At 38.6% G+C, this 27,802-nt stretch overlaps 2 long non-coding RNA genes across 2 annotated transcripts; one reads left to right on the top strand and one right to left on the bottom strand.

Annotated features, from left to right (window-relative positions):
- The first annotated feature begins 19,720 nt into the window (after positions 1-19,720).
- On the top strand, positions 19,721-27,052 carry LOC135290989 (uncharacterized). Its single transcript, XR_010353836.1, has 2 exons — positions 19,721-19,869; positions 26,732-27,052. It is a non-coding gene; the product is annotated as an uncharacterized LOC135290989 (long non-coding RNA).
- On the bottom strand, positions 21,730-26,005 carry LOC135290987 (uncharacterized). The gene is made up of 3 exons (XR_010353834.1): positions 25,568-26,005; positions 23,612-23,716; positions 21,730-23,249 (listed from the first exon to the last, which is right to left on the bottom strand). It is a non-coding gene; the product is annotated as an uncharacterized LOC135290987 (long non-coding RNA).
- Positions 27,053-27,802: the final 750 nt, after the last annotated feature.

Genomic DNA, 27,802 nt, shown 5'->3' with positions numbered 1-27,802 from the left:
ACACCTGGCAGTCAGCCAGGACTAGAGTGGCATTGTGGCACCTGTAGTAAAAAAGAAGATAGAGCAGCCCAAAATAAACCTTGTTTTAAAATGCAGAATAAGCCAGCATCTTCTGTGTTCAGCAACAAAGGTGCAACATATAAGTGGATGTCAGCTTTGCCCCCATTCACTGTGATTAAGTGTGTCTTGCCCACTCCTGTAAATTCAGAATATGTTGTGCAGTCACTAGTTCTTCCCTCTTTTCTCAGTTCTTACTATGCTGTCCTTATTCCAGTTCATGCATCCATGTCATACCACGGTCAGGTTTAGAAAACAGTTTATATTGGTTTCATTTAGATTTTGCAATGACTTTGTTACCGTACCTCAAAAGCTGAATTTTTTGCAGAATGAGACATGGGAAGAATAAGATTTGCAGCATCTAGGGGACTTCGCTATACAGTACATCTTTCAGTACAGGAAATTTCCATTCACATGGAAATGTCTGGTGTTCTGTTGGAATAGAGCAATAATTATGCTTCTTCACAGAACCGCAGACACTGCTATGACGCATTGCATCCCCAGAGAGTACCAAATGCTCTTTTTCAGTGGCCACTGAACTGCTCCCACGCCATTGATTCGGAACTCCAGAACACTGCAGTGATAGCAACCATTACAACTTTGAGGAGATTTCCTTCAGCTCATACTTAGGAAAGACATAAATTCCTTCAGGTGGTCCAAATTCAGATAAAAAGTGTAAGCACAGGCAGCCAAAGCAACATTATGCAGGAATTTATGCTGGTTAGCATAAAATCTTGGTACTGAGTACTTAAGAGATTAAGTACATATGAATTTACTAAAAGATTATACGGACATCTGAATAAATAACCTATCTTCATCCCATTCCTGCCTCTCACTGGTAAAGTTCCTGCTTTTCTGCACACAGAACTGCAATGAGGTTTAATGGGTGGTACCAGAATATATGTGTGAGTGAAGGAGGATGCCCTGCAGTGCACAGAGTGGTCCATTTAAGCAAATGTAAATGGAAGAGGCAACTTTCCCTGGAAAGGCAGCTGGCTATTTTTGTCTTTAATGACAATTTATTTTGCCTTTTCTTTGTTCACACAGAAGCTAAGGCTGTTCTGAGAGGGCAGGTTTCATTCTTTGTAGGATGTGTGGCCAAGATATGAAACAGCTCATAAGATCTGATTGGTTTATGTCCTTAGGGTATCTTCAGTGTACTAAAACAGTTCCTTTTAAAAACAAACAAAAACCCAATGAACAAACCAAAGATACATCATCATTGAAGCACTGCAGAACAGACAGTATTCTTCAAAATTTCTTGCCCTTTTCCTTCCTCTTATGAAGTCTCTTCAAATAAACCATTTCCAATCCTACTGCCCAAGTAGAAAAGGCAGAAAGGCATAGCTAAGATACAAATAAGAGAAAATCTTCACTGCTCAGTCAGAATGATAGGGACACAGCATTGTAGGATTGCACATATAGAACCTGTATGATAATGTTTGTTACTGTGGACATGAGTGAAGGACAAATAACTTCTAATATTTTTGATTTTACTGGTGGTATCACAGGGAGAAGTTCTGGGACTCATGCATCAACATCCACTGCAGTTTCACAGAGAGGGCAGAACAAAAAAAAACAAAGAAGAACATAGATTTCAGCTCTTTTGTTGAGTTTGACCAGTGTTTGTTGGTTACTTCGATTTCCATGTGCATCTCTACAACAGATATTAGTATTGTTAATTGCTTGAAGAAAAATAGTACTAAATTCTTAGATATGCAATAAATATCCAAAAATTAAGCCTGATATGTAAATCTCTAATACTTACTTTTATACTTGAACATTTCCCCATTTTGGTGTTAGTTTTCAAAACAGACCACAATTTAATTATATCCATATATTATTCTCTACGATCATCAGATAATTTCATTTTGAAACTTCTGTATCATTTGTTTCCCACATACACATAAAATAGTATATTCTTATGCACACACCAAAGCAGAGAGGGTAACTTCTCTAGAATGGTTTTAATTTTTAGTACACTAAAACCAAAGAAACCCTACAAAACCAGCCAACCAACCAACAAAATACTGGCAGAACTCAACAGGGAGATTTTTCTAAATCACTGTGTGTGAATTCAAGCACCTTTAATGTTATTTTTAGTCTTTCTCAAAATTGGAGACACATTCTCTAATAATTTTTTCCTATATATAAATATATAGGAAAATATAAAATGACATCTCTTCTCCTTGAAGGAATCCATGTTACCTGTTGGCTTCAAATGACCTTCATGCATCACATAATCACAGCAGAACTGAGGTTAGAAGAGACCTCCAGAGGTCATCTGGTCCAGCTTGCTTGCTCAAGCAGGGCCACTCAGAGCCAGTTACCTAGGTCTGGAACACCTCCAAGAATGGAGACTCAGCCACCTCCTCAGGAAACCTTGCCAGCACTTGGTCATCCCTCGCAGTAAGTTTTCTTACTCTTAGAGGAAATTTCCTCTGTTTCAGTTTGTGCCCATATCGACTGGTTCTGTCACTGGGCAGCCCCAGAAAGAGCCTGGCTCCATCACCTTTGCACCCTCTCTTCAAATGTTTATATACATAAATAAAATGCCCCTGAGCTGCCTTCTTTTCTCCAGACTGAACAGACTCAGGTGTCTCAGCCCTTCCCCATAGGAGAGGTGCTCCACTCTTTGGTGCATTCTTCAATCAAGGCTTTCAACACAAAACTCAAGCCTTTCAGACTGATCATGGAAGAAGCAAATGATTCTGTTGGGACAAATATGGAAGATTAAAAGAGGTTCATAGTGGAAAGGTGATTGTTGTGTTAGGAACTAAACTGGACTACCTCAATAACTCTGCAAGTTTTGTGCATGCTGGAATTGTATCTGATGTCCAAACAATGGAATTTAGTATGGTTAACCACGATGGAGCAATCAGCTAATTTCCAAAGAGCTGTGGTATTAATGATTGGTTTTCAATGAAGGGATCCTTTCTTCCTAAAATTAGGGACAACAATAATGGGACACTAAAAAGCTACGATTTCTAAATTACAGTCTTATTTTGGGGAGATAAACACCAATTAGTGAACAAGAGAGCAAACAGAAGGGTGGGCCGTGGCGCAAGGATGATGTTACCCTGGTGTGCAGCATTGTTAGCTCTGGTAACTGCACAGGAATGAAGAATGAATTCCTGTTTATTTACATTTGTTTTCTGCTTGAGAGACAGCCCAAGAAGTAAAATAAAATGAGAGCCTACTCAAATACCTGCTATGTTTCCCCTTAAATTGAATTTCTCATTTTATCAGGAAGCAATACTTGCACTGATGTTAGACAGGCAGCTAAAAGGTCAGCAAGTTCCCTTGGTTGCCTTTTGTCAAGGGTTTTTGACTTGTCTGTGAATAAAGATCTCCCAGGAGGACGGCAGACCTGGATTTCCTGTCATCTTGAAGACAGCAATGAATTTGAAAATGTTACAAAAAGCATAAGGGACTTGAAGCACACCTTCAAATGCACTGCTGATGCCAATAGCTTCCCATGTAAACATGCACACAGAGTTGTTTTGGATTTGTTCTGTCAACTTTTTGTTGTGAAACAAATTGTTATACAGCTGCTTACCTTGAATACTGAATGAATCTGATGGTTTTCCATTACTGCACTAAGCCTAATCGGGGCTACAATCTCTTTGGGTTAGCTGTGGTGCTGGCACACTCCTAACAGAGGTGGCTGAACCACTTTTCTTTTTCTGTCACACGCTCCTGTGACTTGCACGGGTGTCTCAGCCCATCCTGCTTCCTTACAGCTCTTGATACCCTAAAAGTGCTAGGGGTTGAGAAAGTCTTAACAAGTATCTGGGCAGAAAGAAAAAGCTTTCTCACTCATGGGGAGCATTAATCATTACAGGGAACACATAGGTTTCTCTCCAATGGTCAGAGCTAGAGCTACTGGCTTTTTATTGTCTGTGGGGACAGAATTCCTGTTCTTGCCATGTTAATAGGAGACCATTTATCAGAATATACTTCAGTTGGTAAAGCCTCTATTACTATAATTTGTTCACTTAGCTTAGTTGGTGAAACACAGTAATGTCTGTGAACGTGTTTTAAATGCACACATATTGCATGTGGGGAAAAAAAGACTCAAGAGGGTGAATGATCCTGCATTTTAACGTCCAGAGACCCAGCTTGTTTTCCAGTGTTATGTCATGCAGCTAATAATGTAGAAGACTATTTACTTAGTTCAGAAATTCTGTGTGATGCTAAATTTACAAGAAAATTAAAGCCCTCTGTAATCAGAAAGAGATTGCAGTGTTCCCAGGATGCTCAGGAAGTTGCTGCATAATGACTGCTGGTAAAACTTTCACTCTGTACTCATCTAACTACTTAGAGATACATTCTTACTGAAAACAAATTAGTGCTTTGAGGTAATTGCTGTCTTCCTGAGTTACTGATATATCTATTATACGTTGGTGTGAAAATAAAAACAAACAGAAATTAGAGAGAGGGTTGCCCACTATTGTAAATTATTGACTTGGATATTTGAGAATCCTTTTTAATTTTTCCCTTTGGAAAACTGTTTCAGGATAGATTCACAGGAGAAACAGGCACTCTTTTGCATAGTTTTGAAGATTTATAAAAGAAAGAAAACTCTAATTTAGACAGGAATTGTGAAAGTTTATTTTAGCTGAGAATCTAATTATTAACATTATAAAAACTGCTCAATATAGTGGAGAACTTGTTTCTTTAACATTACTGTTCATTTTAAGTGACTCTTAAAGTTGCTTGTGATAGTTCTAGGAAAGTCTAACACACAGAAATGCTGAGACCATGGCAGAATGGGAATAACCAAGAAATAGAAAGGTTTGCCACTTTCATCTATTTTATAAATACGGAGATGCAAATAGAAATGCATATTAAAGCAAATGCTTTTCACAAAATCTTTAATGAATTTTCATAAGCTCTAGATCAAGGATTCACAAGGTACTTCTGTAATTTTATGAATTAAAATTATTTTTACAAGGGGCAAGCCTGGGACTTCTGGAATTTATGCTGCAGAAAACCTTCTATCCCATAGATTGCATATAATGTGAGATTATTCTACTACTGAAGGCTATATTGTGTAGATATTTACCTACAGATATTTACCTTGTCCTTGTCTACTGTTAAGACCTTTATATATCTTTTATATCTTACTTTGCAGTCAGATACAGTTCTAAATGTACAAAGACGTTGGTACAAAAAGAAATAGTGCAGCAGATATTCAAACCATTAGCTCCTCTAGTTTTCTGATTTCTTTCTAAAGTTAAATGTTACTTCAAAGAATGTTCACTTAGTGCTTTTTTGATTAATATTCTCTGATAAGTTACATAGGACTCTAATTCACCAAAATTATGTAGTGCACTTATTTTTTGGTTATAAACAAAATGCAAAGCTCAACACATGTTAATGGGGCTCCCATAAGAGAAAAAAAAAAAAAGCAAAACTATGTAAAAGCAACAGAAGTAATTTGGTTTAATTAAATGAGGCCTAACATTTTTATTTCCCTGATGGATGCATTAACTGAATCAATAGGAATGTAAACACACTAAGGACAGAAGAGTACAAATCCAATCACAAAGTCTTTTCTTTTCAGTATTGTAATGAACAACTACAAAACAGATCACCTGGTAGCACTTTCAATTAAAAATCCCAAAGACATATTTCATGTAGATCTACAATGAAAGCAAATGGTAAATAAATATCTATTTACAAGTACAAGGGAAGGATCCTTGCCCGTTCCTGCTGGCCAGACTGTTGCTGAGGGAGGCCAGAATGCCATTGAATGCCTTCTTGGCCACCTGGGCACAGCTGGCTCATGTTCAGCTGCTGTAAACCCCCAGGTGCTTTTCTTTTGGGCAGCTTTGCAGACACTCTGCCCCAGCCTGTGGAGTTGCCTGCGATTGCTGTAACTGAAATGTGGGACCCGGACCTCTCTCCCCAAGAGGCAATGCAACAAGAAGCCCTCACTCACGCATCCACTGTCAGCCACTGTGAAAGCACACACAGCCTGGAATGAGAGGATGTTCTCCCTGTCTAGCTCACATGATAGATTTGGCTTCCCACAGGCAAAACTGACATGCACCCACACACCACCTGCCTCAGCGCCCACGGGCTGGGTTCCTACACCTTGGAATGAAGGAGCACAACATTTAAAAAATTTATAGCTGCTTCCAGTGCCCTAAAAGAATGTCCAGTCATCAATCTGGAGACCTCCACAGAAAAATTAAGGCACAGCAACTTCCTCCACCAAAGGAAGAGCACTACATGTTTTCTTGGAGGCAGAACAAAACCCTAATCTTATCCAGTGCTTATATCAGCTGTATCTACAAGGACAACATGAAATAAGATCCTGAAAATCATCCTGACAGCTTTGTAAACAAATAAACTATAAGATTTTATCCGTAGTATAATTTTATCTGCTCAGGTGATAGATTTATTGTGTTAATACGAAACATGACTTTAAAAAATTGTGATTGCTTGTAATCTAGCCAGTCTTGATTGTATCAACATTTTGCTGTAAGGCAAAAATGTGACTCTGAAAAATATCCTGATCTTGTGCAATCTGGAACTTACATAGAAGAGATGTTATCAGAATGTATCCAAACATTAGTTACAATTCAAAAAAAAAAGAAAAAAAAAGAAAAAAAATAAAGCAAAGGAGAGGAAGGGAGATGGGGGCAGGGGAGAGAATGAGAACACTAAAACTGTGTTTATCTTCTTCAAGGCATGGACTCTAGACCATTGCCCGGCTTATAGGCTTAAACAATATTACTCAACATGAGATTGTGTTCTCTGCTGTGACTGAAAAATATGGTACAAAAGCAGGTTTCCACCAGCCTGCTCTCCCCTTCTTCAGGTCTTTTTCTGTGAAAACAATCTAATTAATATATTAACTAAAAAAGTATTTACAGCCACCTGCAGACAGATTCCTTTGTATTAAGCATCTCTGTAACTCCACTCACTTCAGTATAGAGACTCAGTTTAATTTAGTGTAAGGTAACACTGAAACTTGATTCTTATATTAGAACGAAGGCCAAAAGAGGAAGCGTAATAGAGCATCTATCGTTAGAAATGTTCAACAGTCCCATAGGAAAATACCAAATATAAAATTGTATGAAATCCTGGTAGATAAGTGAAGAAAGAATGTTAAAAATATCCAGGCTACACAATGTGAAAGAAAAAGGATGATCAGTGTATTTGTAAAACATCTTTTAAAATAATCTCATTATCTAGAAACTATCCTATGGCTTAATATATCTGGTAAGTGTCATATTTTAGTCAATTTCCTTTGGAATGTTATTACCACTGGTGCTGCTTAGACATCAAGAATGAGTAAATTAGCTTTTAACCCATGCTAACATTTTTATTTAATTTTTAAAAAATCGAGATTATGCAAATGCAAGGAATTTAGAAAAAGCAAAAGGTGAATTTGGGCAAAATATTGGAGGCAACCATGTTTACCAATAGATCTTTGAATTATTTATGTACAAATTCCAAATACAACAACTTTGTTCACTGTGCCTGTCAAGCTATATCTGAGCACAAGCCCATTGTACTGGTTTGCAAAAAGTCATCACATTGCTCCAGTGGCAGTATCTTGTGTGAGTGCATATACTGTAGAGCACTCATACAAAGCTCCCAAGTCTTCACTATTACTTCTTAGTCCATTGGAAGGTATTTACTCCCTCTAAATTATTATTTTGTGGTACCTACTTTAAATACATAATTCACATTACCTAAATATTTTAAAGGTGGATTTCAAGAGGATGGGGCCAGACTGCTCTCTCCAGTGACATCACAAGGGTCAGCAGGCACAAACTGGAATAAAGGAAGTTTCATCTGAATATGAGATTAAACTGCTTTACTGTGAGAGTGGGAGAGCACTGGAACAGGCTGTGAAGAGAGGTGGTGGAACCTCCTTCTCTGGAGATTTTCAGACTTTCAGAAGTCATCTGGACACAATCCTGTGCAACCTGCACTAGGTGAACTTTTTCAACAGGAGAATTGGACAAGATGATCTCTATAGCTACTTCCATTGAAACCATCCTGTGATTCTGTGAAATTAGAAAATGCACATTGCAGTTTTTGAGCCATTGTTGAACATTCCCCAGGGAAGCAGCTGTGGAAAGTGGTCTGGCTGGTTGGTGTAGCCCCTTGCTCACAGCCTTCTACTCTGGCATGCTTGGAGACTATTTGCTCTCTAGGGAATTACTTGATCATATTTTTTTCTTAGTCTGTATTTGTATTCTGATCACAATGCTGCTGCCAGTAGATTGCAAGCATCACCTTCAGCAGGCAACAAAGTGGGGAGGATAATGAAAATGTGTTCATGTTTACAGGCAGAGAGATTCCTGGGCTTTCTTCTGGCTATTCCCTGAGCTTTCTTTTGAGTTCATCTTTTGTCTATTGAATCAATGAATGAATACACCCTTCCCTTACCTGCCAGGAAAAACAAGCTGTCTTAGTCTTTTCTCAACTGCTTCTGACAGCTCCAGCTTTCCTTTTGACCTGTTTGGAGTAGCAAGGTCCTCATAGTAACCTGTGAGAGCACATTGCTTGTTTGCAATTCACAGGCTTGATGTGATGCAGGTACCAAAGCAAGGAATCCTGCATGCCTGCCCTCTAAAGAGTGCACCATAGGTATGGACTGGATGCTGCTTTCTGTCTGCTCTGCTGTGGGCTGTTCTGGGCTTCAGCCATGAAAGGTGCCGTGTGTGTGCTTTCAGGCCATGGTAGATGTTGGCTGGTATGTGACCACACTCAGGGGCTGGCACTGTGGGCAGCTGCATGGCACCAGTGTGTCCCACAGCTCTAGCTCAGTGTACCCTCTTTTGTAACAGCCACAGGAGCCTTGGACATTAGCAGAGTGGTGACAGCTGTGTGTGGCAATACCTCTGTGTGCTCCCTGCTCCAAAAGTCACTCTCAGGTGTTGTGGTTTTACCCAGCAGGCAGCTTGGCACTACAGAGCTGTTCACTCACTGCCTGCCAGAGGGACGGGGTAAGAGAATGGGAAAACTCATGAGTTGAGATAAAGATAGTGCAATAGGACAGAAGAGGAAAGGGATAATTACAAAGATTACAAAACAAAATCGTAGAATCACAGACTATTTTGAGTTAGAAGGGTCCCACAAGAATCATCAAAGTCCAGCTCCTAGCACACCATGTGCCTAAGAGCATTGTCCAGAAACACTTCTTCAGCTCTGTCAGGCTGCTGCTGAGCTGATATGTCCCTGGGGAGCCTGTTCCAGTGCCCAGCCATCCTCTGGGTGAAGAAACTTTTATTGATACCCAACATAAACCTGTCCTGACTTAGCTTCAGGCCATTTCCTTTAGCTCTGTCACTGTCACCACAGAGCAGAGATCAGTGTCTGCCCCTCCTCTTTCCCCTCATGAGGAAGTTGTGCTGCAGTGAGGTCTCCCCTCAGTCTCCTCTTCTCCAGTCTGAGCAGATCAAGAGATCTCAGCCACTCTGTAAGTGGCTTCTCCCTCTAAGCCCTTCATCATCTTCTATGCAATTATTTTAATGTATGAAACAAGTTTAAAAAAAAAGGCAGAAACATTTTTGATTGCATTCAATTGCTGACTCTGTCAATTAAATAACTTTTTTGCTATTTTCTAGAAATGGAGGTGGGATTATCTACTCAAAGGGGAGTGACAGGATCAATTTTTCTTTTTTGCTACTTATGAGAACAATAAAAGTCCAAATGACTGTTTTGAGCAGAACCTGAAATGTTTGGCATCTCCTGTTTACTATGTTTGTAGATCTTTCTTTCTGTCATCATTTCCTACGGCGCCATCTCCCATCTGCTCTTGTCTTATTCTTTGGTCATTTCCCCCCACTCCGACTTCTCTCTTCCAACATCACTGTGTATGGAAGGCAAAAGGCTCTGTGTGCTATCTTAAAGCTACCCTTTTTCCTCTCACCTGGAAGGGAGGCTGGTTGTGCAAACTGTTAGTCATGCAGAAACATTTACCTGGAATTAATTGTGCAAACAATATTGTCAAATGTAAAGACAGTTAAGAACAGAAATCAAATGCAAACAGATTAAACAGATTGCATGAACGAACTGGAAAAGTCAATAGTATAAATAAAAATAAGATAAGTTAAAAAATCACAAACATTAAAGGGAAATAACACCAACAAAGGTGCATTAAAATGTTGAAAAAAAGTAATAAAATGCAAATAAAGCAAAAAATAAGCAACTGTGTCTAGGCAGGGGTAATTCTTATAGGGCAAATACTCTTCTGTTGAGAAAGCGCAGGTGACAGCATTCATGGCACTGTAAAAGGAAAATAAAACTTAAGAAATAAACCAAAAGGAGAAAATCATAACAACTTGTGTCAACTCTTGAAATAGTGACCACCACTGCACATGACAACATCCCCTGAAATTCCTGCTGTGGAAAACTACTGCTCCAGTAAGAGCAGAGAGGTCTGAGGGCAAGGTACAAGGGCTGGAGAGTGGCACGTAGGCTGTGTGGCTGGGAGGTGGCTGCCACAGCCTCCACAGCAGAGTCTCAAATGACCTCTTGCTCAGGCAGCTCTGGCTACTGGGATAGGGTGAGAAAGGGTGGGAGACATGCAGGTGTTCCTGCTATGCAGAAAATAGGCAAGTGCTGGAGCTAAGTGAGTGCCTAAATGAAAAATCAGCTAACCTGGATAGCCCTCTGGAGGGGACAGTCTTTCAACAGAGCAGGCGTACTGCTGTGAGATAGAAGAAGGAGAGTTGGCTAGGTGTCATATTGTTGGCATGATCCATCTCCTCAATAAAACAACCCCCTGGAGACGCTGGGAGAATTTTTGGCTGGTATCAAAACACCACTTTTCTCTGCAGTGCCCTCCCGTGTTGGCCACTTTTTTCTTCCTTCTTCCTTCCAGCCATTTTCTCCAGCAGACCAGGAGAACATCCCTTGTCCCACCTCTTCCTCTGCTGAAGCACTTGCTTTGCTGAGTTCTAGCTGGCATTGGCTTGCTCTCAACTTGTGGGCCAAACAGATCTGCTGCATAGACAGAAGTCCACTCCAGCTTCTGCCCTAGGCACTCCTTGGTCTTCCCTCCTCTTCTGCTGCTGGACTGCAACGCACTGTTGTGCAGTATTTATTTTGTTCCAACCTCTGCATATTCAAATCTTCAGTCTCAGGGAAATCAGTTATATTTTGTCATTAAATAGAATCACATGAATATCGGCATGCAGCTTCTGAGTTTGGTAATATTCTGCACCCCCCCAAAAAAAAAAAAAAAAATTGTTCCAGGTCATGGCAGAGTGCTTTCTCTCTGCCTTCAAATACTGTTAAGGAGCAGAGGAAAATACTGGGTAATTCACGCAAGTTGTGACTCTAGAAGTCAGGAAATTCTGTCATCCAGATTTAGAGGGGGAAAATCTGTGTACTTGTTTCTGTCTTTGATGCCATGGTAAGGAAGCCACCAAGCTCTGGTTAAATATTAGGAAGCCTGTCCTTACTTGCTCTTCTTTCCTTTCTTTCCTGTCCAAGAACAGACTGGCAATATTGTGTATTGTATTTTTTCTATACTTTAATTGTAATTGCAGCTAGGATTTTAAAAATGCAGAAAAACATATCTACTTGGAAATAACCAAGTATTTTTATTTCTAAGGAAAAAAAAAGTTATTTTTTGTTGGAAGGGAAACTGAAGATTTAAGTCTCTACTGCATACCCTTGTCAAGATTTTGTATCCAGCCATTAGATTTAGTTCTTTGTAATACTAGTTACTCATCTCAGTTTATTCAGTTTTATGACTACTATAACTTAGCCATAACAAGATACAAAACACAGATGGAATATCCTGTCTAAACAAAATATATTGATATTTGTACTATGTTACAAAAAGTCCTTCTAATATAAATGCCTTGTTATTTCCACTCTGCTGTGTTTGATTTTTCAATGTTAAACTGTTTCTATGATTCATTAATACCGTGTCCAAAATATATTCCAGCTAAAATATTTAGGTATATTTTCATGATATATGTAAGTTTATATAGCCATATCTTGAACACAGGAATAGTAACCACTTCGTCTTGAGGAGTGTAGAGATCCAAGAGAAATTACCTACCATACCTGTAATTGGAGTTCTCTCAAAGGTCATAACCCTCTATAGATCCACACTTACCCTCCTTCCTCCTCTTGGGATTTGGAATACATTAGGCTTAGGATGGATTGTTTAGTTCTCTTTAGACCATAAAGAAACTGATGAAGAATAAGTCACATGGTGCTCCCTGTAAGGCTTGTATATAACTGAGCATTATATAAGTCAGTCTGATAGATGGCTAGAAATAAGCTTTCCAGTAACATTACTCAAATATTGCACTTAAAGTAATCATGATCTTCAAGTAATTTCAGTTGCATAAAATTAATTCAATTGCCTTCTACTGTTATAGCATCTACAAAGCCTCCTCTTTTGACAATATGAGAGTTGATTTGGCTAATAAACAATACCACTGTTTTATCAAACATCACACAAACAAAAGAAACCCAGATTTTTTTTCTGCTGGTTTTGGGGGGTTTTTTGTTTGGTTGGTTTTTGGTTTTTTTAAGAGGAGGATTGCAAAGAAATCACTGTAGGTATTATGTTTCCTAACAATGACAATGATGCAACACTTTATTTGTCATCACAGATGGGACTCATGCTTTCTGTGCAAAAGATTGCTACTTTACCTCTCCAATATTAACTGCATGAATATAAAGGGCTGGCTTGAAGTTATAGCTTTCAGTGTAGATGGCAGGTGCTGTATTACAACTCTGATTTCATCCTGAAAATAAGCAAAAATACCCACTTTTTCACAAAGATTTTCCCTCCCTTTGTTATACTTATTTCAGCATCACATAGTATTAAAATGCCTACATATAAAAGGTCACTCTTTTTTCCTTTCAAAACATTTCTTTGTGGTTTATGTTCCCAGAGGCACACATAGAATCAACAATCGATAAGAGAACATCACATAACACTCTGACTTACCTTTGAGGAATATCATTTAGGTCAACACATTTTGTCAGGGAGTCTTTTACAGACAATCATTTTGTTTTTAATGACATTTTCTAATCACTAGGTAGATTTTCCTTGAATAACAATAATACAGTTCAGTTATTCAGTTTGATGCATTTTAGCAGGGAAAAAAAAGCACTGAAAGACTTCATTCTGAGCAATCCAGACAGATTTTTATGAACTGGAGCATTCCCTTTTTATAATTATGACTATTCCTGAAGTGAAGAGAGACTTGGTTTCCTAAAGGATAGCTTAACAAGTTTCCACTGGCCTGCATAACCAGTGGAACACTAACAGAATCCTAACAGAATCCAGGTATCCTGGATTCTCTTGCCATTTCTGAAATCTTGAATTTCAGTGAAGAAAGTAAAATTTGTAAGTTCTGCTACTTAAGTTCATGTACATTTTTAAAATATTCTTCAAAGTTCAGGAATGCTTTTTGTTGATGGCATTATATTTTTCAAAGTGATCACAAAGCAACACAGAAGAGTTCTTTCAAAAGGCTGTGAATAAGGTTAGTGTTTATAGCTCACTGTCAAAACCAAATCCAAATGCCACATACAATAGTTAAACTCACAACTTTTACAATTTATTGAAGGACATAGAAGAGACAGAAAAACAGTGATTTTGGAATCATGTTAGTCCTGATACAACATTGCGGCCATTGATTTCAATGTAATAGGAAAAATAATTTTAAAATACACATTCATAAGTCACTGTAGTATTTTTCTATAATCTAATCTATGCTTTCCTATATGGTGTGAACAATATTGCTGTCCATGGAGACATATGTGAAAGCCATTTTAAGAAAAAACATCATCTCTACTAACCACCTGGTCAGTTCCTGTATTGAAGTCTTCACAGACTTTCAAACTTGTTGAAAAAACATGTTTGTTTTGGTGTACCATGACTTCAAAAGTCTGGTTACACCCACCACACGGTTATGCAACCGTTCACATGCATTATGATCACATATTGAAATAGGTTCATTTAATTGTTCAGTACAGAGAAAAAAAGCATGTTCAATTGTTTTTTCTCTTCATTGTTCAGAGCATAACCCTGAGCTTAGGATACATTTCTCACACCCTCTATTGCATTAAAAAATGTTAATTGCCTCTCAAACATTACTATGTCATTTACCAGGTAATGTAAAGTATGTAAAGAAACTCTAACATAAGTTACAGTAATATTTACTAGTATTTAGCAGTATTTACTATGTTAGAGTACTCCAACATAGTTAAGAGTATTTATTACATTTACTTCAGCCTTCCTCACACAGTGGAAGAAAAGATTGAGGACAGATTCAACCAACAGGAAAAACAACACTCATTGACACTTGGTTATGCAGCAGCACAGATAAGAGAGGCTGTGGCTGTGGCTGAAAATAGTGTAGGTTTAGTTCTGGAAAGCCATCTTTTGCTGCTCTTGTGAAGCAGTCCCACGGAGCAATTAGGTTGCCCAAGCAGCACAGAGCACGACCTGGATTTCCCACACCTACATGCAATTTTGAATCTTCACGACTGCACTGAGCCTGTGCTGTGCTGAGCATAGGCTTGAGGAGTCTAAAAGTTATAGTATGTACTTGTACTGCTAATAAAATTTTACTGGCTGAGAAGCTCACTTTTTAAATTGTGGAAATTAACTCAGAGACTTTATATTGTGGCATCTCTGTACTGTGATATCCAGGCTTAGTTTATATCCCATAGTGCTGAAATATCCCATAGTGCTCATCCACTATTTTGCCTGGATGCTATGCAGCCAAGCAAAATAGAAGGTGTGACTCAGAAGGATTTGATTTTCAGAAAAATAAATAAGTAAATGAAACATAACAATTTTGAGGTCAAAAATAACCTTAACAGTCTGCTGATAGTATGGGAAAAGAAAAATCACTTGTGCCATAGTGACAGAGCTTCCTTTTCTTCATTTCTAGCTGTGCATGCTGAGTTCAGTGGGGTGCAGACCACGTATGTGAAGTTTAGTGCTACTGTAAATCATTCTGTGATGTACCTGGATAAGATTCAGAGTGCCCTACTGGCAGTAACTGACTTGTCAATTCAGGTTTGGATGCAATATCTAATGTAAGATGTTCAAGAAATTTGGGAGAGGCACAGGAAACTGTCTTGACCAGAGAAAAAGACTTGATGCCATTGCTGGTGCTATGAGGGTCCGCATATATTTCATTTATCTGAATTTGTGTGGAAATTAGAAAAAAATAACAGGAATCAGCTGAAAATACTATCACCACGTAATGACATTGAGCAACGAGCATCTAAGAATAGTTTCAGGTGTTAGCTGATGTCTTTTGCCAATGTGCTGGTTGTGAGCATTTCCCTTCTGAAGGAGTAGATACCCAAGGGTGGATGGATGCTGTAAGGAACCTCTCTGGTTAGCCACATGGCTTCTGTGAGAAGAGGCTTTCCAGACATGCTTTTGGAAGATGCAAATCAAACAGAACATCCAGAGGGCTGCCATGCTGACTCCAAAACCTGACTGGTTACCTCTTAAAGCAAGGATGAGTTCCGTGCTGTGGGCATGTTGGGAACCATACAGAGAAGGGAGAATGCCATGCAGACCAGCTTGAGAATACACATGTGACCCCCCAAAGCATTTGATTACTTGTGTATGCAGACAGCTCAAGGGCCCTCCCTGACTGGTCTGAAAAATGAAGAAAGCATAAGAATAAATTCCCTTTTCTGTCATCTCAATGGTTTAAAATGTGCGTCTCACCATTCTAAATTCTGCAACTTCTGATGAAGAAAAGCAACTATTTGAGAAGATCAGGTCTGGCAAAAGTGGAGAGAGGAAGATTTTGGTGTTTCTTCACTACTTTTATCACTTTATTTTTCTCCTATGGAGAGAGCCAAGGGCACGTTCATCTCAAAGGAAGATTTTCTAATACTGAGTGTCTGCACTATGTTTGTAAAAGACAGAAATTAAGAACAGCAGGAAGAGAGAAGATATCATGAAAGGGTATGCTTCCTTTCTCCTGGTGCAGGTGTAATTTAGGGAGTGAATACAGAAATTATCTGTCATTTGTGACAAAAGGCAGTTAGGATCAGAAAAGGTTGGCCCTGAGTGAAAATGTGCTTCCTTGTGATTACAGGATGACAAAGTACACAGAGAGGACATCACAATTTATGGGTTATTTAGAGGTTATATTTTTTAAATGTACTCTATTGGACATAATATCTATGACAAATGGCTCTGGATTTGCACCATGAATAGAATCAGCCTGCAAAGGTGGCAGTGACATAAAACTGGCATTTTAAGATAAGTTCTCATAAGTCATTTAGCTCTGTTTACAAGATAAATCTTATTTTCATGCAAACAAATCTACAGAGAACACGGTTGTGTTCTAAGGCTAAAGTGATGCAAGGGGAAATTATGTGTCATATTGGTAAGTCTCTGCTCTTTTAAAAGACTATAAAATATTCAGCTAAATACAGTTGAAAGGCAGGTATCTTGAAAAATGCAACCCCAGACACTTTTCCTTAGTTTATCTAGGAACTTGTAAAATAGTTGTTTTTTTTATTGTGGGCAAAGAACATAAGGAAGCCACACTGACAGCATCAAATTCATTTGGAAATATTTGTGTTAGCATAAGGGACCCCTTGTCCTCCCCACAACGACATGTCTGCCTCCTCAACTTGGCCTCTTAAAAGACGGGTGGAATTGTATTTGGTGCACTGGGCCTTGTGGAATTACACAAGTCTAAAGAAAACTACTCCAGCATCTGTCTTCTTTCAAGCAGATTGTCAACAAGAGGAGGGGGGAAGGGAAGAAGGGGAGACTTTGCAAGGATGTTTTAAAGCCTGGAGATAAACTGTCGCTTTGAGCCTTGACAGCTCAAGAGCCTGACACATGCGGCTGCTCCCTGGGGGCTGTCCTGCGGCTTGGCAAGCTGATCACAGCCGCTGGGCTGTGACGCCACAGCGCCTGCCTGACCTGACATAATGGACAGCTATTTACTGCAAACAACGTAGATGGAAGAACATAGACTTAAATGATGCTCTGGTGTAAGAAGGAATACACCAGGGCCCCCAGTCAATCTTCAGGGCTTTTTTTTTTCTTCCCCTTCTTTTTCTGGGATTTATTCTTTCCCCAAGGAACAGGTGACTGTGGTACAGTACTAAGCTTACCCTCTCTAGATCAATAGAAAGAGATGAAGAAGTTATTGCAGGACAATAAAGAGAAAGAGAAAATGAACCTTAGATAAACATACTAACAGTTTGCTTTGCTTGTTTTTCATGTATTACTGTGTAAGGTAAAAACACAAGCCCCTGGGAAGCCCGCAAGAATGCTGTGAGCTTAATTACATCATGGAAGCATGATAATACTTGATAGTTGAAGAGCAGGTATCAATGAATCCTTACAAATATTGCGTATTACATGACCCCAAACACATGTGTTTCAAGTATTTCTTGCATGCCACGTTCAGCTATGACTGTGTTAAGGCAGAGGTACCCTACATTTCTGCTTCCCGCTGTGGCAGGGAAGGTAGTGAGTTAAAAAAAACCTGGCTTTTTTTCTCGTAGCATGCCAGCTGCCTAGTACAGATATCATTCTCCACTGATGTAAAACACCAGCAGCATTGATCCAATATGCTGGCTTAAATCAGATGGAAAAGCCATCCTGCTCGGCCAATGTAAGTTTATATGTGAACATGGTGATTAAACAAAGTTTAGACTTACATGACATTGGTGTAGCTTCAGCAAAAACAGAAAGATATGACAACACACTGAAAGTCTCAATTTCGTTGTATGTTTCCTGACCTTCATCTGTTTCTATCATATCACTACATTTCATTTTCCTGCACAAGCTACTTTTTTTTTTAATAGGTTTAGCAAAAAAACTGTAAAGATATTTATACAAAAGCTGTTTTTTCATTTATTTACTAAAGAAGATTTTGGTTTTAGAATGGATTTTGGCAAATGTCAAAATTATTCATATAAGCCATATTAACATATTTGGATATATGTCCAAGCACCTGACTTGGCTGGAAGTTAGAAACCAGAAATTTAAAATGTTTTGTTGTCTTTTGGTATTTAAATTCCATGAACCAAAGAATTTTGCACTGCAGGTATGCTTACCTGCATTACCTTAGAATGTAATAAATTGTCAACAGTTTAACTCAAAACATTATCAGAAGTAATACACTTCCATTATATTCTCCAAGTGCATGTAATGTTTTATACATGCCACCCTTTAAAATATTTATATACTTCCTTGATGCACCCTCCAGACCTAGATGCTTTGAAGCCTTACTAAAAATTTGAGCTAACTGACATAGTGTAGATGTTATTTATTAAGTAGGAAGGGGAAGTGCTTGTTGATCAGCTCTATTAGAAAAGTCTCAATATAGAGACATCTCAGTAGTGGATATATTTAAAAAGCCAGTTCCCATACTGCTTACTATGACAGAATGGAGCCTAGGACCTGTGGGTGGAAACAACCTTGCCACAACCTTGGTATGCCATAAGGTGTTAAAGATCCAATGGGCACATGTGGCTCAGCTGCTGCATCCTTCTCTGTCTTGACATAAATGCTTGTTTTACATCCAGTTTCAGTGAACGTTAGTCAGGATCACGTTGTATCTTAAGATGAATGTACCTGTTGAAGATCTTAAAGAAGTAGCACAAAACACTGTGAGTAAATTTGGCACGTGCTTATCAATCAGGTTCACTTCTGCTCATGGCAGGTCTGCTCTCTGAATATGCCACACGCAGTATAACCTCATCAAATCTGCCTAAAACATAACTGCAACCTTTCAATTCCTGAAAATCTGGCTAGCTGGCTTGGCACACAAACCAAACACACCCTTGCACTACTAGATAAAGCAAAACTGAAAAAAAATTTATTTACTGAAATAAAATAAAATTGTTGAGACATTTATGGTTATCTGCGTGAACCAACATCTGTCTTCACATTGGTATGGCATATAAATTATGTGCATTTAAAAGATACTATCAAAGAGCATGCAACTGGCTGTTTGGAGATGAAAAGTGTTTTTGTTCAGAAACTTCAGCATATATGATTAAGCATGAAGGGACCAGCAGCAGCATGAGATTGCATTCCTCAATACTACCATGAAGAATTACACGTGCATTTGTTTATACTGGGATGTATCCACTGCAGTCTCTATTTTTGTCTATTACAGTGATAGAGCTGAAACATACACTGAAAGGCCCATGAATAAATGGCACATTTTCCCATGTCTTCTGCGAAGGAGTCAGTATACATCATGAAGAATAATAAATAACAATGCAAGGATTTTTTTTCAGTGTGTGGTGAATTGAATGATGAGCTGTTCCTTGCATTAGTGAGAGCTCCTAACAGCATCATGGCTTCCACAAATGACATGTTATGGGATGTTTTAGGAAACATCTTTCTTTGAATGAATTCACTCTTCTTTGCAATTTTTAGTATAATGATTAATTTTAATATAATGATTTTCACTTGCCTTTTTTCATATGGCGTTAACTGCTGACCATACAAACAAACACAGAATAACTGGAAAAACAAAAAAAGTAATAATGAAGTTAGGAAATTCACCACCTCAAGAAGAAATATGAATAATTGCCTTTTTTTTCCTCGGGTTTTGACTGACAGTAGAACTCATTCCACTATGAAGACATGGTGGATTCTAGAACCACAGATCCCAAGCTGTACTGAATTCTATCCTCCTAGCACAGAGAGGTATTGCAACTTCATAATGTAGCACAAAAAAATGTTGACTACTGGCTCACACTTGTTGCCAATGTTTTGTGAGCTACCATAATTACACTGGGAGAATTAATGAGAAAAGAACCCCAACACATCTGAGGAGAGAAGTCTCTGTAAGTTTGTTTCATACTGTTTATACTAAGACTGTGGCATTATTTAAGTTTCAGGAAGGTCTGAAAAGAACTCCCTCTCTCCTCCTATGAGAGCTGTGTAACTCTTTTTCCATAGGAAGACAATAAAACATTCACTGACAGATTTTTTCAGTGATTCCATGCCATGTTTTTACTTTGTGCAAAAGTAACACAACACATGAGAAAAACATAAATTGATACATATATGATCAAACTTCTGAATTATTAATTTTAAGGTCAACTCTAGTTGACACCAATAATCCTTGAAGTATCTGGAAGTGAAGTAGAGGGGAAAAAAGTCAAGATTATAGAAATTATTTAGACCCTTTTTTACCTGAATGTTTCCAAATTACCCTTTCTGTGTAGGTCCTTGTCTTTGACAGACCTGTACTGATGGACCTGCAGGGGACTTCAGAGCATGTGTTACCAGTTACTTGGTGCCTTGTAAGAAATCTGCAATTTGGATGTGGTATTTTCTCTGGCAGCAGAAAATGGCTGGTTCCATTTAAACGTTTTAGAAGCTACCTGCTAAACTACAAGGATGGTAATATACTATTTCTCTCATGGGATTAGCTGTTTGAAGTAAGAGTACCTTTCGAAATACAAGGCTTTACACTGGTTTCAGAAGAATAGAGTACCAGATGTGGTTCAGCAGTTTGCTGTGTATATCATCTCAGGGAAATCACCTGTGTCATGCTCCACATGAACATGGAGGACATTTTTATATTCTAAAACATCACAAGTGTGTGACTGAAAGTTTAATGAAATTAATGGAATTCAAGTAATTTATAGGAACTTGACATCAAAATTGAAAGTATCACCAGGCGGTTTCTGTTTGGTTGGGAGACCATCTTTCATGCCTTCTTTCAAGATACTGTGCTTTTTCTTCCTCGTCTTTCACAAGTTCCTACATGAGCTGGAAAATCCCTTCTTCTCAAATGTGACGCATCTTTTGTGTGCCTACCGGCTTAGAATTATATCCTAGTATTTCATAGCATGCAGAGAACCTTCAGTGCCATCAACCGTCACTGCTGAAATGCATTTCCATTGATCCTGGTGATGCCCACTCTCCCATGGCCCATGCAGCTCCAAGAGGCGCCTGAGATCCTTTGCCTAAAGTGTGGAGGATGTGCTGAGGAGATGAAATATTTCAGGTGTTCCTCAGCCTTTTTTATAGCCTTGCCACATCCTTGGAAGAGGAGCATCATGTTGTCTTCTAGTTCATTTAACCCACTAACCAAAGCAGGATAAGCTTAGTAATTGTCCATAAAATAAAATAACAGTTAGAAAATGATACATACCATAGACAAAGCTGAAGAATCTACAACAATGATAATTCATCTCTTTATGCTAAGGTTGCATCAAGAAAGTGCCTTCTAATGATCTTATTTGACCTTAGTCCTCCTAATAAAAATAAAATTCCCTTCCATAGGTACACAAACATCCCAATTTTTATATCAGGAGTCTACTCTGGTAGGTAGACAACTCTATTCTTCAATAAATTGTGAAACTTATAGATCTCCCTTTGTAGCTACTTGGATTTCTTCAAACTAATCAGCTAATCTCTAACCAGCTTTTCCATTCCCGTCAGCTTGTTCAATATAACACACAATGCAAACATCTATACAGTCTAATTGTATGCAGCTTATTACTGGTTTATGACCTAGCCTAATACTTTGAAATGATCACAGGTTTGTGTTGGTGAATCTCCATTTTCCAAATAAGGAAGCTGTATCAATATGTACCAAAGCAATAATAAGAAAGAATTTATTACTCTTTGACTGAACTGTGAAGGTAATTCTACACTGACATAGTTTACTTTGTTTTAGTATCTGCCTTTAATTATTTACCACTTAAATTGCAAATGCTTACTCTTTCTTTTTTTTTCTGGAGCTATCTGCCCTTGCAGAAGACCCAGCTGTTTAAGGTATTGCACACTATGCATTATGATCAGGCACACCAAGCCATCCAAAGGGGAAAGCTCTGAAGCTTGAAATCTGAGGCAAATGATGGATTTTCTTTGCTGTACTTTTCCTGGGGATTTGTGGAAATAGGGAAAAAAAAACCTTGCCGTTTTTAAATGCAAAAAGAGGCAGTGTCCAGATTCTTACATGTCTGCTGGTAAAGCTGATGTGCTGCTGCTCAACCAGACAAGCCCTGACACCAAACTATCCACAGTTCAGAAGGGTGCCCACAGCCATCACTAGAAAAAGTCAGGCTTCATGCTGGCTGGATTTACCAGTCATAAAACAGCTTCAGCAAGTCAATGGAATCACATCCATCTGGTGTCCTACAGAGATCTGGTGTTATGATGCTTCCCAAGTCCAGATACCAAATGTTGCTCCATATCAGACAGAGTAGGGCAGATAAGCCATGACCCCATAACCAGACATCATTTGTTGTGATCCACTGTACCTCTGACACACGTGGTGTGAGAAGAGCCAGCTCAGAAATCTAGAGAAAAGAGGTTGCACCTGGCTAAAAGTCTGTCTAAAAGAGGTGGCCCTCAGAGCAGAGCTGTCTCTCTCTGTTCCACATACTTCCTGTTGCTTGTTTTGTGCCTCTCACCCTAAATGGCCACCCTCATTAACAATGTCTCTGATAGAGGAGGAAGTGAATTCAGATCACTTAATCTCTGGGTACAGGTCTTCTATATCAATTTGCTAAAGGAAGTATTTATGGGACACTCATGGGAAAATGTATTTGTGAAAAAAATCCTTTGGTTTTCTTGGACTTTACTGAATTTTCTTCATTTATTTCTGGATCTGTATGAGATCTTAGGGAACAGTGTCCTCTATGCAGTGATCCCTCTTATGTGTAGGTCTTAAATAAGAAGTATGTGGTGGAACATTCAAAACCAAGTTTCTAATTAGGAAATTAACACATAGAATGTGTCTGTCATCCAAGCCTAGCAACCATAACCAGAGACAATGAATAAATGGAAGAGTATGACTGGTACAATATTCATTCAACCTGTGTGTTCATAGGTGATGCCTATGCTCCCCCTAATGTTGATTGACAGGTGTATTTACATTTCGTGTCAAGGCCTTAGTCTTTCTTCTTTAGAAGTCTGGACTCTTACCAACTTCCATTTTATCCAGCTCTCTGAATGTAGTCCTGAAGTAAGGAACTCACTTAGGATTCTTTTCAGAAAAACGATACTTTTGATTATGTAATTTACCTTCTGAGACAATTCCAGAGATGATGTCCTTCAGACTGATTGATGTCTGTGTTAACTCAGATCAAGCATTCAAAGGCAAAGCTTTGCTTGTGCTACCACATTTTTTCTGCGCTCTGCATTTAGTCACATGCACACAAGGACATCTCTTTTGTCATGGAGCTATAGTGTCCTCTGTGGAAAGCTGGAAGGCAGAATAATAAATGCATGTATGTATAATTATGTCAGCACTCTCACAGAAATGCTCAGAATAGTTTCTACATTGTAGTGATTTGAAACCAAGGACCACCAACCCTTGTCAGTACAGAGCTGGGAGCCGGTCACCCACCTGTAGGGAATGTCTGTGGAAACCTGCCGGGCAGTTGGGTTTCCAGGCTGAGTTTGGAGATAGTTTAAATCTAGGGAAGTGCCAGATTAATCTTAATTAATATACTCCTTGAATTCATGGAACAAGACAGCAAATATCAAAGTTTCTAACACAAGGGGAAAAAAATCAAGGTGGGAATGTGGTTGTCCTGAGCAAAAGTCTGTACCAAAGCAACATACCTTTTTCATTTCTGTAGTGGTATTCAGCTGTGACTGCTAAGTCCTATAAACTTGGTCTGCAGGTGCTAAAATCTTCATCTTACATTCTCACTGGCTGCATTCCTACTGCTTGCACAAAAGCAGAGTTTATGTTAATGCCCAGATACTTAAAAAGAAAAAAAAAAAAACCAAAAGTGTAGTGATCAGTATCCATCATCTTTCCAACTGCCTTGTCACTACATCAATTAATACAATTGAGCAAAAAATGTCACAAGCCCAGTGGAAAAACATTTACACAGCCTTTCAGGGGGAAGTTTACTCCCAGCTTTTTTTCCCTTGCATTAGCTCCTGTCATCCACAAAACAACAGAACCCAGTGGTGTCAATTATATTTGATTGACTGAGTAAAGCACACACACAAATAAGCAAAAACAATGGACACAAAAATCTATATATGACTCCCCTTGTCAGTGAGAATGCTTGTCTTCTCCATTTTCATGCTGCACGGTGTCCTGCTGCTACGGGTTTAAATGTTTCCTTCAGCCCCCAAACTATCACCAATTAAGTTAGCAGGGTCTTCAAAGGTGTCAAATGACTCCCAGGGCAATTGGCTGTAACTGCTGTTCAATAAATGAGGTCTAATTTATCAGTTTAACTTCACTTTTAAAAACCTAATGTCTCTTGGTACCATGTGCCATTTGCCCAGAGAGTGAAGGGATGCCTGCCACGTTGCATTTTGAAAGTTGGATGAGCTCATGTTAATAGTCACGTGTTTTGTCTGTCATGCCTTTTCTCCCAATTTGAAAGACGTATTTGAATAAAATATGCTTCAGTGGTGTGGACTTGCGCAGTATGGTATCCAAATAAATCCTTCATAGAAAAATGAATAAAAAGACTTAAACGCAGCTCATTGCTCACTTTGGCACCGGAGGGTTTGATCACATCTTAAAATACAGCCCCATGTTACTTTTTCTGCAATGCTTTTTCCTTGACCCTGTGCAGAAACAATGGAATTTGTGTTGAGGTGCAGGAATTCTGTGGCCATCACAAGAGAAGCTCTTTCACAGGATACACTTTTCAAGGAATAAGGTGCAGGGTGGCTTGCAACCAGCACTCTAAAGGTGTTAGGCAATGTCTCAAAACGTCAGAAAGCCATGATAATATTTTAGGAAATATACAGGGAGCAAAATGCCAGAAAAGTAGTGATTGGCTGGCATTAAAAAGTAAAATAAGCTTTCACTATAGACAAAGCTCGTGCTAGGAACAAAACTTTTGCTTTCACATGTGTCAGCATTAATATACATCTGTGGTAATGGTAATTCTGGTAACACAGGACAGCTTTAATTGAATATTTAAGTAAAACTGAAGTGATACTATTATGCGGTTTAGGGTTTTTTAATATATAGAAGCCAAGTTGTTCAGTCAGGCAAAAACATTCTCACGTGAGCTGCTACTTCAATCCTTTTTCTTTATTCAATCCTACCCTGCCCAACACAGGATCTGAAACCTTTGGAAAAGATATCTTGCTGATGAACTAAAACTGAACTAAAAATTACATACTACACTGTCACACCACCAGATGAGGTGTAATACATTTGTTGTGTAACTTTCTCACCTTGCTAACCTCTCTTTTGATCCAAAGGTATCTGCAACACACCTACTCCTAACTTGAAACTGTCCTTTCATACTATGTAAGAACCTTAAGTTCACATTGAGGTTCACCATTGATATTAGCGTGGCACAAAGGAAGCATTTTAGACTTTAAGTCTGCATCCATATGCATCCACTCTGAAAACAAGTGTGGGAAGACAAACCACAGAAAACCTTAAAATAATAAGGCCAAATAATAACTACCTTTAGAATGCAAGTAAATAGCTATAGAAGCAGGAGCATTTGGTCAACATCAGTTTGGGAATAATTAAAAAAAAAAGACATTCAGAACTATCTATGTGTGGTGAAGTACTTTTTCATCCCTCACCTCTCTGAATATAAGATATGTGTCTGACTAATTTCCTACTGCTTCCTGATCCATTTTTCCTCGTCAGGAAAGGTTTGGTAGGCAGGTATAGCTCTTCCTCGATGTCAGGGAGAGAAGGGGTGTTAGCATGCAACAATAAACACTGCATAGTCTTTATTAAAAAAAAATTATGGAAGCACAGAAAAATGACACACAAATAGACAGCTTCAGTTTACTTCTTGTTTTTGCCCCCATCAACCTGCTGTCTATTCAAGCTTTGCTTTGCTGTTTGTATGATTGAACTTATAATGGTGCCCATGTGAGCTCATTTCTGCCTAGAGCTGGAGTAGAATGAGAAAACCTCCTCTGCATAGTGGGAGAAGAGGCACAGTGCCTCCAGTGACAGGGTGGGCAGTAAATATCTTGGTGAGGAATTAAAATGACTCCTGGGCTCCAGGAATTAGCAAAAGCCACAACAGAAGTGACCTTCTGAAGGAAACTTGGGAGTGCTTTCTGGTATTGCCAGAGATAGCCAGAGTTGGAGTGATTTCCTAAAAAAAATAGGCCCCATCTAGTGCACCTTTCAAAAAAATAATGATATTATTAAAGTATTTAGTGGTACTAAAGTATTTTTGCTACTAGTCCAGAGTCAAACATTATCTTGCATTAACAAAGCTGTACAAGAAATTTTGCAACCTGGATGATGCTTGAAAGAATTCCGCTTTTCTTAATGTATGAAAAGTGCAATATTAAAAATTAAAATCAGAATAAATAATAATAATAATATTATACACTTGCCATACTTATCTTAATGCTGTTAGTAAACACCCATCAGAACTTATCCAAATTACACAACACTGTTTTCATGACCTATCTTCTCCTCACTTACATCCTATCCTGATTTCCCTCAAGCATGTCACTGAACTTGCATTTGACTATTTTCAGAGGTAAAGTGTCCTTTTTTTCCCAAAAAGCCCAACACTGTGTTACCAGCTGTGCTTCTGGCACAGCTTCTGGCAAACCTGGCTGACCTTCTGCACCCACCAATGCTGTGGATCTATTGACACGATGGTAGTATCAAGGAAACTATTGGAAATTATATTTTAATTTTCTTTTCTTTTTGTTTTGTTGGGCATTTTTTGTTTGTTTGTTTTTATTTGATTTTGTGTTTTGTTTTGGTTTTAGTGAACACATACCTGCATTCTCGTCGTGTTGTGGACTATTGCCCTCTGGAGTTCAAAGCTGGGATGAGCGTTTTCCCAACGTGTCTTTCCCGTTCAGACAGAAGATTGCACTATTCGCCTCTTTTGCCTCGGCTGAGTGAGTTTACAACTAAGAAGGAATTTTTCTGGCTTTCACTGAGCCCGGTTTACCCGCAGAGACAGCACTGAAATATTTGCTCCTTGGAATTACATCTTTTTCTTTGGGGTCAAGCCAGCAGTGGAGCTAATCCTTGTTCATTACATCATTAATGCTTATCTCAGCCATAGAACTATTTTAAAGACATTTAGAAGCCTTTGACATTTTTGAACATGAGTGGTTTCTTATTCCCACACATTGCCATTAGTTATGGAAATTACCGTTCCAGCTTTAATAGACAACCACAGTCATCACAGCAAGGTTTGTGTGTGTGTGAAGACAAGAAACTCACCTATCCTTTCAAAGCACACTTTTAAGACAACATATATGAAATTAATTTAAAAGAAAAAAACAAAAAACAAAAAACAAAAAACCACCCTTGATATGTTATTGCATTCTGTGTAAATTTGACTGTACAGAGCCACAGGTTTTTGTTTGTGCTTTGAGTTGTTCACAAAACTTAATTAGTAAAAGCTCTGGTCTAGAAATACAGATCCAAGAATAGCACTTCACGTAGCTTCTTCTATGTCTTATGGAATCATATAAATATGTTAGTGTTCATCTGTGTATTCCCTTTTAACAGCATTTGAACCCTTGATTGCTTGGAATTATGGGGGATGCAGCAAGAGTGGTATGAAGCTGGGTTAAAAACAGCCAAGACATGGCATAAATCTGATAGGTGTGGTAAATGTGCCAGATTCTTCCCTTCTTGGACTACTAAATAAATTAACCAGGAAATTCAAATCCATAGGAAATCATACTCCCAACATTCTGCTCACCCTGAAATTAGCTATTTTTAAAATAGGGTTTGGTAGGAAAGCGCCACCCCTAGCTCAGGTTTAAAAACACTTTCAGAATATTTAGAACATACTTAACCATACTGTGGACTTCTCTCCC

This window comes from Passer domesticus, chromosome Z, assembly GCF_036417665.1.
Source record: "Passer domesticus isolate bPasDom1 chromosome Z, bPasDom1.hap1, whole genome shotgun sequence".
In the NCBI taxonomy this organism is placed as follows: domain Eukaryota; kingdom Metazoa; phylum Chordata; class Aves; order Passeriformes; family Passeridae; genus Passer; species Passer domesticus.
Note: the sequence above shows the minus strand (reverse complement) of the source record. Positions and strands in the feature narration are given on the sequence as shown.